We start from the raw sequence: 12,730 nt of genomic DNA, 5'->3' as shown, positions 1-12,730 counted from the left end.
GAGTGACCTTGAATGAGCAGCTTAAACTCCGGGTCACCTTTTCCTCATGTACAACTGAGAATGCTCACACTTGTCCCTGCTACCTAATGAGGGTCAGATAACATAATGGATGCGAACACATTTGATAAAATGATTAGGATTGTAGAATCATAACTGATGACAGAGGAGTCCCGTCAAGCCTGCATATGCATATTTTGGGGTGTGATTTGACTCTACTAACTTTGTTTAATGCCAAAAACATTCTGTGCACATGTATTAAGGTTACAGAGGCTAATATTAACAGAGAATAGGACAAATCATGCAAACAAATGAAAGATTCACAATTCTCTATCTTTCCCTATGTTTCTTATTTTGAATGCCCAGAGAGCTGTGTAGATTTCATAGACTTTCCTTTTATTCCTTCCATTAATCCAGCATTGAAGTTCCCATGATTTAGCATGAATAAAAATTACTGTAGAATGTTGTATATACAAAAATATGTATACTCTGCTTTATGAATAATTTGAGGGATGAAAAGGGTGATTTTGACTATGTAATTTTCACCTTACATGCTGAATTGAGAAATTAGCTCTGCATAAAGTTCTGATCATCCCCGTGCTCTAAAGATAGCCAAAGAGGAGAACTTTTATATTATGCAGGGAAATCCCTTGAAGAGAGCAAATACATTTTTAAAAACCTAGGCTAGCAGGGGGTTTGTAAGGCTGATATATTCAAGGAATGTAACACCTTATTATCACTTCCATTTTCGTTTTCTGAGCATAGAGGTGTAGTTTTAGGACCCCAGAGAGAATCACTTTTGCATAAGTAAATTTTTTTATCTAAGACCTGCATTTTAACCACACCTCCTAAATATCCTTACCAGGATGACTCTCAGAGCCCACATCACAAAAGCCCAAACTCTACCTCCAAAGTCCAAACCAAGCGTTCTCGCAATCAGAAACAAAAAAACTCCCTTTTTAATTCTTTCATGTTTTTTTTTTTCAAACAGCCCAGCAGGCTTTCTTTGTTTTGTGAGAGTGGGTAGTTCACTCTTCTCCTGCTTGAAAATTCTGCCACCCATTTCTGTGTTTTCAAAGCAGGTTTTGAAATGAGCAAGAAAAGACAAGCCATGGCTATTTTGGTAGAAAATTGAGAGTTGTCTGGAGGAGGAGAAGAAAGGATCAAAGCTGTTAAGGAGCTGGATGTGTCCTTCCTTTGCTGAGCCTGATTCTTGGTGACCCCATTTCTCTTGAGCACCTCACACAAGCCTAATTCGCAGGTGATAAGACAAAGCATCCACCGTCTACAGCTGGGAATTCTCACTTTCTAAGTTCATGTGTGATGGACTTAGAAGAGTAATTGTCACAGATAATCTTTGAAGAGAGAGAATGAGAGAGGAAACATATACCTTACAAATGGTTAAGTATTTACTTCTGAAGTTCCCGACTGCTTTTTTATGCCACGGTACCTCTTTACATGAAAGGTGTGGGACACTGGCTCTTGCTTCACTTGATATCCTTGAAAATAGTTATTTCTGGTCAGAGAGAAAGCAATCCATTAGCCTGAACCAGAAAGTTCATTTGCAGGAAACCTGCCCTACATAGAAGAATCATACGCTCCCTGAGGCAGCCCAGAGGGGGAAGTCTGTCTGTTGCAGTGAGAGTTCCACATTCAGGGGGCTTTGAATCTAGCATTCTGGACTCCCGAGGACAGAGATGATCAACACAGGGGAAGAAGGAGAGCAACTGGGCTGCCTGGTGACCCATTCTGAGAGCCACAGTTTAACAGTTAGCTAGATTTGGGAAGAAAATCCCCAGAGGGAGATTTGAGGATCCTAAGTGGAAAGGGTTAAGCATAGATAATTTCTAGTTCCTTGCTGTAATCTTTGTCATAGCAAGCCTGAACACATCCGAGCTTTAGTTCCCTGCTAGTAGGATAAAAATAAACTGTTTAACCTTTTAAATGCTGGTAATTTGGAGGGGTTTGCCATTTTTAGTTCTCTCTAACACATGAGCTTCTGAAAATCTAGGAGGATAGAAATGGCTAACTAACTAAATTTGGAACCTTAAAAAGGTCAGAGTAAATCTGGTGCTATCCTGTCTTTTTTTTCCCTTTCCACAGAATGCATGTTACATACTTTAAAATTGTGAAAAAGATTGTAAAAAGGACAAGCAAAGACAAAACTTGAACTGTGAAATATTGTTGTAGGAGGAGATAAAAAAAGAATAAAGTGTCTCAGGCTGATGATTTTCAGTAGATCTTGAAATTGGACTTTCTAATCCATTGTTTCTAGTCTGAGACAGTTGCTGAAAGAGGCAGTAGGAATTTCAGAGCATCTTAAGAGTTCCCCCATTTCCTAATAATCAGGGAATCATGAATGTTATGGTCTTCCAGGCCTCCTTCTATTTAACAAAAGTGGGGTTCCTCCCCTTGCCCAACCTTGGTCACTAGTGGTACTTCCCAAGGATGCTGACTTCTCCAATGGAGTCTTCATATGTGAAGAAAATTGCCAATAAGAACAAGGGCACTGGGGGAGTGTGCCCTGTGCAACCTAGAATCACCAAGAAGTGATTTTTGTGTACAATACCTGCTTTTATTTGGAGTACACACAAAACATAGAATACATGGTTTCTTTCCTGCGGGATTTAGAACCTCGTTAAACAGACCAACATGAAGAAATCAACTAGCTGAAAAATCTTCCCTGGCAACAGGAACAAGAGAAAATGGGTTAAAAGGATGCAGGGTAGAGGAAAGATCGCTGTCGGTGATCTGTGCTGATAGACAGAGGACATGGATGCACTGTCCAGCCTCCGCTCTGACTGCATCCCACCCTCCCCTCCACGTACAGATCACTTTCGTTTCCTTGAAACTCCTCGCTAGCTTCTCGTGCTTTGCTTGAGCTCATGTTGTCACAGTTGCTTCGAATGCTTTTCCTCACATTCTGCCTGTTGAAACTCTACTCCTCAGTCATCTCACTCGGCACGTCTACGCTTGAGCTGATCTGGGTCCAACTTGTGTTGTTGTCACTTGTTTATGTGTCTCTGTTTCACACCATACTCTGAGTCTCTTGAAGGTAGGACTGTTCTTTTATTTAACTTTATATCTCATGCAGTTATTAGTGTCCAACACATATTTACTGCAAAAAGTGGAACTGAATTATCAATGAAGAAGAGGAGCATTATCTCCAAAGTGATTCTGAGAGTAGAAGTGTGAGAATCTGGAGGTTAATTGTGCCGCGATGGGAAAACCAAAGAGGGTATGAATTCAGCGTAAATTTCAGTGCTAAAGAGATGCCTCAGTGGCGATATCCTATTGGAGTCTGTGCACATGGAACTCAGTGAGAATGAGATGGGGGCTGGGACGCAGTCTAGGTGCTAAGGATTAGAGAAGAGGATTGGAGTTTTCAATGGAAACATCGGAAATTTGACTTTAAGAAAAATACTTTTCTTGTATTCGTGAGTCCAAGATTCCAGAGGGAAATGAAATACCATTATGCGATTTAAATCACATTTTCCCCAGTTTACGGTGATGGGATTGTAAATAAAGTCATGGAGGGAGATAAAAGGCAGCCTTTTTTTTTTTTTTTTTTTCCATGAGGCTCAGGCTGTGTCCTCTGGAAGTGGTAAACACAGAAGAACAAGAAAAGACCTACTTTACAGCGAGTATTAAAATACAAGTATTTGCACACATCTGCTTGTTTCCCTTCCCAAAGAATTCCTTTCTTGTTTTCTCCACTTTATCCTTTCTCACACTCAGTGTGGCTGTTTTCATTAGTGCCTCATGGTCCAATGAGGCAACTGAAGATGCTGCTAAAACTTAGCCAATAAAAAAACGTTTGTAGAGCCTTCCTTGATATTATTACAAGATGAATGAAATCAAATAACTGAAAACTCACTTCCTCTGGAACTGGTGAGTTCCAACAGAGTAATTCTTTTCCATCTACTAAGAAATCCCCCGGGACCTGCCGTCACCTGCATCGTCCTCCATGAGTCAAGAAATTCCTCTCAAAAACCCCTTCTTAGCTAAATAAAAATAAGTCTAGGGAAATGGGCCGTCCTCTTGGTAGAGGAGATGTTCTCTGAGAGTGTGTTGGTGGGGCGTGTACCTGGTCAGTCTTTCTATTTTGGTTAGTCTGTTCCCTTACCCTGAGCTTCCAGGAAGCTAAGATAATTCTGACTACCTTTGTGTGCCTGATAAGCTGGCAAACTGGTTTGATCTTAGTGGGTTTTCCTTGGACCAACTAAAATAAAGGATGATTTAATTACGTTCATTCTTTTTCAAATGATAGATCCACCTGCTGATTCTTCCACATGAGCGCTTTTTAATTTCCACCACAGGTCATTCAAATTGCTTCCTTGTCTTCTGCATTTGGTGAAAAATCCACTCAGATTCATCTCTTTTTTAAAAAAAGTGCAATCTTTGGCAGTACTGAGTTTTTCCACAATTGAAATCAAAGTAAGAAAATGCCTTTGGGATTCCTGGCTTCAGAGAAGAACTAGGGCATATCCATTCAACAGCCAACATTTTAGTCATGCTAATGAACTTCCCTGACTAGAAATTATTTTCATGGCAGTAAATATAACTTTCTCCTACCTTGTTCCAAGGCTGATATCTATTATCAATTTTGAAGAATTATTGTCAAAGAAAAAGATTTGTTTTGCAGCAAAATTGAGGAGGGATGCAATTGGGGCGATCCAATGATTCCTGGATTATACTAAGCTATTAACTGACTGTCTCTTATAATTCTGCACAATACACACCATTGGAAACATTGTTCAACAGAACATTAACTACCATCTTGCTACTGCCAAGTGTTCTAGATGCATTCAGGTAGTCTATAATTAATGCACCTGCAGAGCTGTGCAAAGGACTTCATACACTGTCCATTTCAGTGGAAAGCAGCCGGATTGGCATCTGCACAACAGGTGCAGCTCAGGACAAGCACAGAAAGGCCAAGTTCTAACTAGAAAACTTAATCCCTTTCAGCATGGACTGACGAGCTTGAGATTTCTTTAGATAACAGCGCTATGAAAGATGCAGAGTAGGACGTGGTGAGGGTTACAGAGAGGATAGGAAACCTGGTGCCTGAGTACGAGTTATATTAGTTGGAGAAGTAACAGTGATGTGTAAGGGGCACTGAGGAAAGGGGATTTGGACATAGGTAAAGGGCACCAGGTCTGGGATGCCAGAGGAGTTTCCAGAAACAAGAAGTGACTTATTCCAATCTTTATTCGGCCCAATCTCTATTCAGATCGACCCCATATGTGAATTTTCAATGACCATCGGAGAAATGTAAAAACAAAGCAGAAAATAATAGCTTAAAGATGACACTAGTTTTGATTTTTGTGTCTATTCTTTGGGTTAATAGGTTACAAATATAGCTCTTTGTGCATTATTTTAAGACCATTTATTTAGGAAACTCAAGGTGATTTTATAACTCTATAGCATCTCCCATGTATGTGGCACCTACTGTGCACAGGACGCTTCACACTGGGGTAAGGAGAGCCAGCATTCTAACGCGGGTCTGTCCTTCTTCAAAGCCAGTGCTCTCCACCCACAGCTGCACAACTCTCCTCCTCGATCACCCTGCCCTGGCTACATGACCTCGCCGTTCCTCAGTGTGCTGTCAAGCTCACCTGCCCTCAGTATTTGCTACCGTCTCTGTTTCGAGCACTTTCCCCAGCCCTTCTTGTGCCTGGGTCTTTTATTCATTCAGATTTTAGGTTCAACGTCTCCTTTCTCTAGACTTGTCTTTTCTGAAACCCGTGACATCACTGACTGCCGAGTTTCTGACTATTTCATATCCTTCTATTTCATATCCTTCACAACACTCACCACAATCTGAGATTGTAATATCTGTCTGTTTGTCATCTGCCTAACTGCACAAGAATGTTGACGACAAAGATTTTGCTTGTCTTGGTCACTACTGCCTCGCCCAGCTAAGACAGAGTTTGCTAGGTATCAGGAACCAAACAGTCATATTTGGAATTAATCAAGTGTAACTCTTAGTACCTAGGAGGTGGTTTGACATTCAGGATAGTGGTAGTCCATTAATGGAAGAGTTAATTTGCCATTAGAGATGGGATATAATTTGAATTCTGACTTCGAAAATAAAGATAACATTGGATGACAGGGAAGGAAGTATGCATTCAGAGAGAATTACAAGATTCATAATGAGAAAGGAACAAAAATAAATATAAAAATAAATAATATAAATAATATTTATATTGAAGAAATGTTTATTCAGTATTTACTAGGATAGGATAACCATAGGTCCATTTTACATCTGTTGGTCTAGAGCATAATTATTAAAAATGTCCCCTTTCACTCTTTTATTTTTATTGAAGCATAGTTGATTCACAATGTTGTGCTAGTTTCTGGTATACAGCAAAATGATTCAGTTATACACACACATACACACACACACATATTCTTTTTCAGATTCTTTTCCATTACAGGTTATTACAAGGTATTGAATATAGTTCCCTTTGGTATACAGTAGGTTCTCGCTGTTTATCTATTTTATATATAGTAGTGTGTATCTGTTAATCCCAAACTTCTAATTATACCTCCCCCCTCTTTTCCCCTTTGGTAACCATAAGATTGCTTTCTATGTCTGTGAATCTATTTCTGTTTTGTAAATAAATTCATTTGTGTTGTTTATTTTAGATTCCACAAGTAAGTGATATCATATGATATTTGTCTTTCTTTGTCTGGCTTACTTCACTTAGTATGATAATCCCTAGGTCCATCTATGTTGCCGCAAATGGCATTATTTCATTCTTTTTTAGGGCTGAGTTCCATTCCATTGTGTATATGTACCACATCTGCTTTATCCAGTCATCCGTTGATGGCCATTTAGGCTGCTTCCATGTCTTGGCTGTTGTATATAGGGCCACTATGAACATTGGGATGTGTGTATCTTTTTGAATTAGAGTTTCTGTCTTGTTCAGACATATGCCCAGGAGTGGGATTTCTGGATCATATGATATCTATTTTTAGTTTTTTAAGGAATCTCCATACTGTTTTCCATAGTGGCTGCACCAACAGTGTAGGATGGTTCCCTTTTCTCCACACCCTCTCCAGCAAAAAATGTCCCCTTTCACTCTTGAAGGTGTTCCTACTTGGATGACAAAGCCTCTGACCTTCTTAACCGTGAGTTCAGCACTGTACTAGGCAATAAAGATGGTACAGTGCACAAGACAGTCCCCCATGTCGTGAAGCTAGCAGCCTGGTAGAGGAGACATACATCAAACCAATTATCCACCAATAGCAAGACCCAATAGTGAGAAGTGCTCTGCTTTTTTAGTTTTCAACACACTTTCATGTACATAATGTTATTTGATCTTTCCATCAATTCTGTGATGGAGAACATTAATAATTGCTTCTAAAGGAAGAGGAAACTTGCTGAGAAGTTAGTCAAGGCTAATTAGCAGCAGAGCTAGGATGAGAACTCAATCAGGAAGATGCCTGCCTTCTAAGGAGACTTTAAACTTAGTTCCAAAGAGTGAAAGAATAAGAAAAATGCTCATTTTTATCTTACTTAATGAGGCTTAGAATCTTTCCAGACATTTTTGGAAATCCTCTCACTGGTATCATCTTGAGGCAACTCAGTGCCACCTCTACAGATTTCTCTAGTAGAAAAAGACAATAATTTTGGAAAGGATTTCCTGTGTACTTATTTTCAGCCGCATTGTTGTGCCTTGTTCAAACTGGGCTCAAGTCTTTAGCTCTGTAGTTTACAGTATAAGCAGCAAATCATTGTAGCTAAGAGCTGTGGTGCTGGTCTCCAAAGAGGGGTCCCCCCTGTGAATCACACTCCCCAGTATTTACACTCTGTGTAATCTCCTCCCCTGGAATCTGGGTGGACCCTGTGACTTGCTTTTGACCAACAGAATGGAGGGAAGTGATGCTGAATGACCTTCAAGGTTAGGTAAATAGAAACTTTCCAGCTTCTTCTTGGATTTCTTGGATTTCTCACAGAGGGGGAAGCCAGCTGCCAGGTAAGAAATCTGACTATCTTGAGACCATGATGCTGTGAGGAAGCACGAGCTACCCACGCTGGAAGGACCGTAGATACAGAGAAAGAAGGACAGCCACTCCCCAGTGATTCTAGACATCCCTGTGGAGGTGCCAAACTTGTGAGTGAAAAGCCATTTCGGATGTCCAGCCCAGTTATGTCTTCATGTGACTCCAGCCCCAGCTGCCATCTGATTATAACTGCTTGAGGGACCCCAAGTGAGAATGCTCTCTGAGCCCAGTTGTCTTGACAGAAATAATAAGAAATTGTTGGTTTTAGCCACTAATTTTTGAGGGCAGTAATAGACACCAGAATCACAGCTGGGACTCAAAAGCCAATTGGCTTGTCCTCGGTCCTGTCTCAGCTCCTTGCTGGCTTTGTGATCTTGGGCAGGTTACCTAACATTTTATGCCTCAGTTTCTTCATTTGAAAATGGGTATCATAATAGTACCTACCTTACAGGTTTATTGTAGGGGTTAACTTATTATGTGAAAAGCAGAGCTTGGCAGTAGAAAGGGCTCTATAAAGGTTAGCTATTATTACCATGAACTGTATGTCAAGATAAGTCTTACTAATCTATCAAATCTGTTTCTCTTAAATGCTTCATGGATACTGCAAGAAACAAAGAATCACATTTGCTTACTTACCTCTGAGTCACTTGGGCACAAAAACAAGTACTGGATTTTGAGAGAGCAAAAATTGAAAACTAACATTAGGAAGAGAATTCTTATCTTAGGGACTTGGTCGTGGGAGATCCCTCCTCTGTAACCTAGGGATGATAATAATTCTTAACCACACCGGGTTACTATGAGGTTGGAATGAATTAGTGAATGTTAGAACCTTACCACAGTGCCTGGCTCCAAGTGAGCCTTCTGTGTATTTTATCTACGAGTGCTATTATCATACTTTCTCTCAGACATTTTCCCCCAAGAGCCGCCTCAGGATTTTCCCATCATTCACGAGAGACAACATGGTCTTCTGAAATGCTCAGGCGATGGATTCCTAGTTCTATATGGACCGACTGCAAAGCGGCTCCTCTTGCTGTTTTTAAGCTCCTTGACCTCCGTCAGCTCTTTTTAGTGATGCTCAGAAGCTGGAATGCTTGAGTTTCAGATATAGATTGGAGAGCTTCCTTACTAACTCCAATAAAATAGCTCAGAGCTTGGCTCTCACTTTTAAATACTATGCAGATGGCGCTGAACCCCAGCCAAACTGGCGGTAACTTGATTTCCTCTGGTGAGTGCTGGTGGGGTGTCTGCAGGATGGCATTCATTCTCATCTCTTGTTCCCTTTCTCTTTTCTCTTCCTCTCTCTCATTCTTACACACACACACGCACACACTCAGACACTCGCATTCTGTGTTTTTCCTTTTAGCCTGAGTATTTTTTTTTTAATAATGACACGACCAGCAATAATTAATACAATCATTGGTTTCCTGCCTGAAGTTGTACTTATGTTAGCTATCTCATCGTGGGGAAATTTTCACTCCGGCGCCAGATCAATAGCATCCCCTTTGTGACTCCCCACTGCCAGGAGAGAAAATGTTCGCTAAAGGAGATCTAAGGAGCTTCCTACCGATTTAGAAGAGACAGAAGAAAGGACACTCTGTGCCAGCTGTGAAAGAAGCTCTTATATGCTGATAGGAATGTTATGAAATAGCTGTAAATTTGGAGCTTGTTTTCAAGAGCTGTAAAACCTAACCGCACGGAGTGGATTTTTGAACACTCTTAAAATAAACATAAACTAAGCTTTGATAAAGAGATTTTTTTTTTTTTGGTTGGATTTACTGTTATCCTGTAACACTGTAATATTTGTGTATGCAGAAATGTTGTAGATGCACGAAAACGTTAGCTGAATACAGTATAGAGAAATGTGATGCAGACACACCAGGTGTAGGAGGGGCCAGCAAGGGAAAATTTGAGCCCCTTGCTAGATAATGACACTTTTGGACCCTACACACAACCGCTGGAAATGGAACCTTATCTGGTGACCTGCATTCTTTTGGGTGTCTGGGTGGATTTTTAGCTTGACATGGAAAAGTGAATGGAATTTGTTTTCGTTCTGCTTGTGGAATCAGAGAATGTCAGATTTGAACTCTACCTTGAGGGACCATCTAATGTGACTGCTCTCGTTTGGCTTTTAATCTGGGGGCTTTGACATAGGTTCTGCCCTACCACTCCACCACTTTGTTACCTCAAACCTTTATTACTTAAGTTCCCTGAAGCTCAGTTTCCACATCTGTGAAATGAGCATCACCCTTTCTACCTGGTTTTGAACTTTAGAAACAAGGAAAATAAAATGCTTAGCATCTCATCTTATACAAAGTAGGTGCTCACAAAATAGTAGCTACAAGCCTCTTCTCCAGCAGAAGGACTGGTCCAGAATTACATTGTCTTGACAGTTCTCTTTTTTGACTAAGCAAAGTTTAGTCATTTAAAATTTAAAATTTTTTAATTTGGAAAAAGAGTTTTATTGAATTAATAGATGAACATTGCAAGAAATAGGCTGGGGAGGCATACCGTCCACAGCCATCCCTAGGTCCAGTCCTTAGAGGCACTGTCAATCATTTTCATTTTTAGGTTTTCTGTTGATTATCTTCATATCTCTGGTTACTATTTCTTTACATTTCTTAATTTCTCAACTTTATAACGTATCCATTGGCTGCCTTCTGGTAAAGCCATTATATTTGGATCACTGCCTGTTGACTTCTTTCATTCCTATTCTCAATATTTGTTATACTTTGATCACATATTATTCTATATGTGCATCATTTTATTTTACATATATATTATATATATATAGCTTTATATTCTATATTTGCATTTATTTTACATATATATGTGTGTGTGTATGTATATGTGTGTGTGTGTGTGTGTGTGTGTGTGTGTGTGTATATATATATCTTCCTTTGTAGTTACTTATTATTGTCTCCATAAGTTTTTAGGACTTTCTCTTTCTCATTGAGGTATTCAAATTTCTCAAGGATGTGTCTAAGTGTGGCATTTTATCATTTAATATGGTGGACACCGTATTCAAGTTCAAACTGTAGACTTGTCACTATATTTCCTCTCGGAAAGTGTCTTCTATTATTTCTTTAATTCTTTTTCTTCTACTTCTCTACTTTCTCCATTCTTTTTCTCTAAGAATCTTATATATTCTTTTTCTCCCATGCTACTGCTACTGAGTCCCTTAATATGCCTTGTTTTACTCACTCATATTTTAAGAAAGACAATATATAGATGGTGTGGGTTTCCTCCCCTGTTGTTTATGTAAGACAATTAATTTTCCCAAAGTATCTTTCCCATAACTGGCAGTTCTACGTGAAGTGGAGTGGAGTCAGGTGAGATGTGTCCTTTAGAAGGCTTCACTTTAGAATAAGCAGGCAAAATAATTTACTGGCAGAATAAAGCCTTCTCAAATTCCAGAAGACAGGCAACTACTCTGGGGGACCAATATTCTCACTTGAATCCTTTGTTTCCTTCTGACATCTTCTACCACTTTTCTATCTATAGGAAACTCTCTGTCCCCCTTTTTAGTCTGGGGATAAATGCTGGTGCCTGATGGATAAAGAAATCTTCAATTAATTCTCTGTTTTTAGCCTCATTTATAACTTTTTCCCTCCATAGGACCTTTCAACTCTGAACCTAAAGTCTGTCTTGTGTTATCAAGGGCGGATCAGCATTCTCCTTCTCTGAAGCTCTGAACACAACATACTCTGTGGTAAGTTTTTATCCTCCATTATTTTATTAAAATTTTTTTCTATGTTATATTACAGTGTTTTCTCAGGGAATATGGTTGGCCATGGTGTGTGCCCAATTTTCCTCCTTGAACTCAAACAAGACATAGAGATTTAAAGTTTTAACACTTACTCGGTTTTCTTAAAGAGTGAATCAACGGTTATCTAAACAGAGTTTTCCCCAGGTTATATGACTTTAATTTCCTTACCTTTTATTCATAAGGCATATGATATAAGCTTAATTTTTTCTCTTTATTTTCTACAGGTTTTCGAAGTATTATTTAAAAAGTATGATGTATCAATATGGTGCTTTAAAGCAAGTTAAAATCCTTACACAGAAAACAAAGATTAAATTTTCAACCCTATAATAACAATAATTAAGGACATATATGCACTTATATGAATCTATATCTAAATAGTTTATTTTCATAAAAAGTCTCAAATAAAAATTGTATATTTAACAAAACTACCATCACCCAGTAAAGTCATAATGGTATGTTGTACTAAATTTGAAATTGCATAAATACTAGAAGAAGAAGAAAAAAAGGACTCCATTGGCTAATCCCATATGTCTGAATCAGGTGAAAAATCTATTAAATAAATATATGAATGAATTATTATAAAAACCAGTATAAATTTGTCATCTCCCACTTGTTTTAATTATTGATAGACGTGAATTTTAAAACTGACTTATGACATTGTTGGGAGACTTAAGTGTTCTTTGGAAATTTCAGCATTTGATGAGAGAAATTTTTATGGTATCTGAGTGAACATTTTCTAGCAACAGAGGTTCTGAAAAAAGTCTGGCCAAACTTAATGTACTTCTTCATAATGATGGGATATAAAAGGAAAAATAACATGTGTTATCAAAAGTTTTAAATTAGCACGATGCTATTTTATCTTATTTGCTAGATTTCAGTCACTTACGTAGTCAATTAAAACTCTCCAAACCTGAACTGTTGGTTGACTATTTTTGTGGAAAAGTTTCCAAGACA

At 38.8% G+C, this 12,730-nt stretch overlaps 1 long non-coding RNA gene across 1 annotated transcript in view; it reads left to right on the top strand.

The window, feature by feature from the left end:
• Window positions 1-11,695, top strand: part of LOC116661316 — a 63,383-nt gene extending 51,688 nt beyond the window's left edge. Inside the window, exon 3 of the long non-coding RNA XR_004317191.1 lies at window positions 11,626-11,695. This is a non-coding gene — a long non-coding RNA (uncharacterized LOC116661316). The remainder of the gene's footprint in view (window positions 1-11,625) is intronic.
• Window positions 11,696-12,730: the final 1,035 nt, after the last annotated feature.

Source organism: Camelus ferus, chromosome 34 (genome assembly GCF_009834535.1).
Source record: "Camelus ferus isolate YT-003-E chromosome 34, BCGSAC_Cfer_1.0, whole genome shotgun sequence".
Classification (NCBI taxonomy): domain Eukaryota; kingdom Metazoa; phylum Chordata; class Mammalia; order Artiodactyla; family Camelidae; genus Camelus; species Camelus ferus.
The sequence above is the reverse complement of the archived record's forward strand: the minus strand, read 5'-3'. Positions and strand labels throughout refer to the sequence as shown.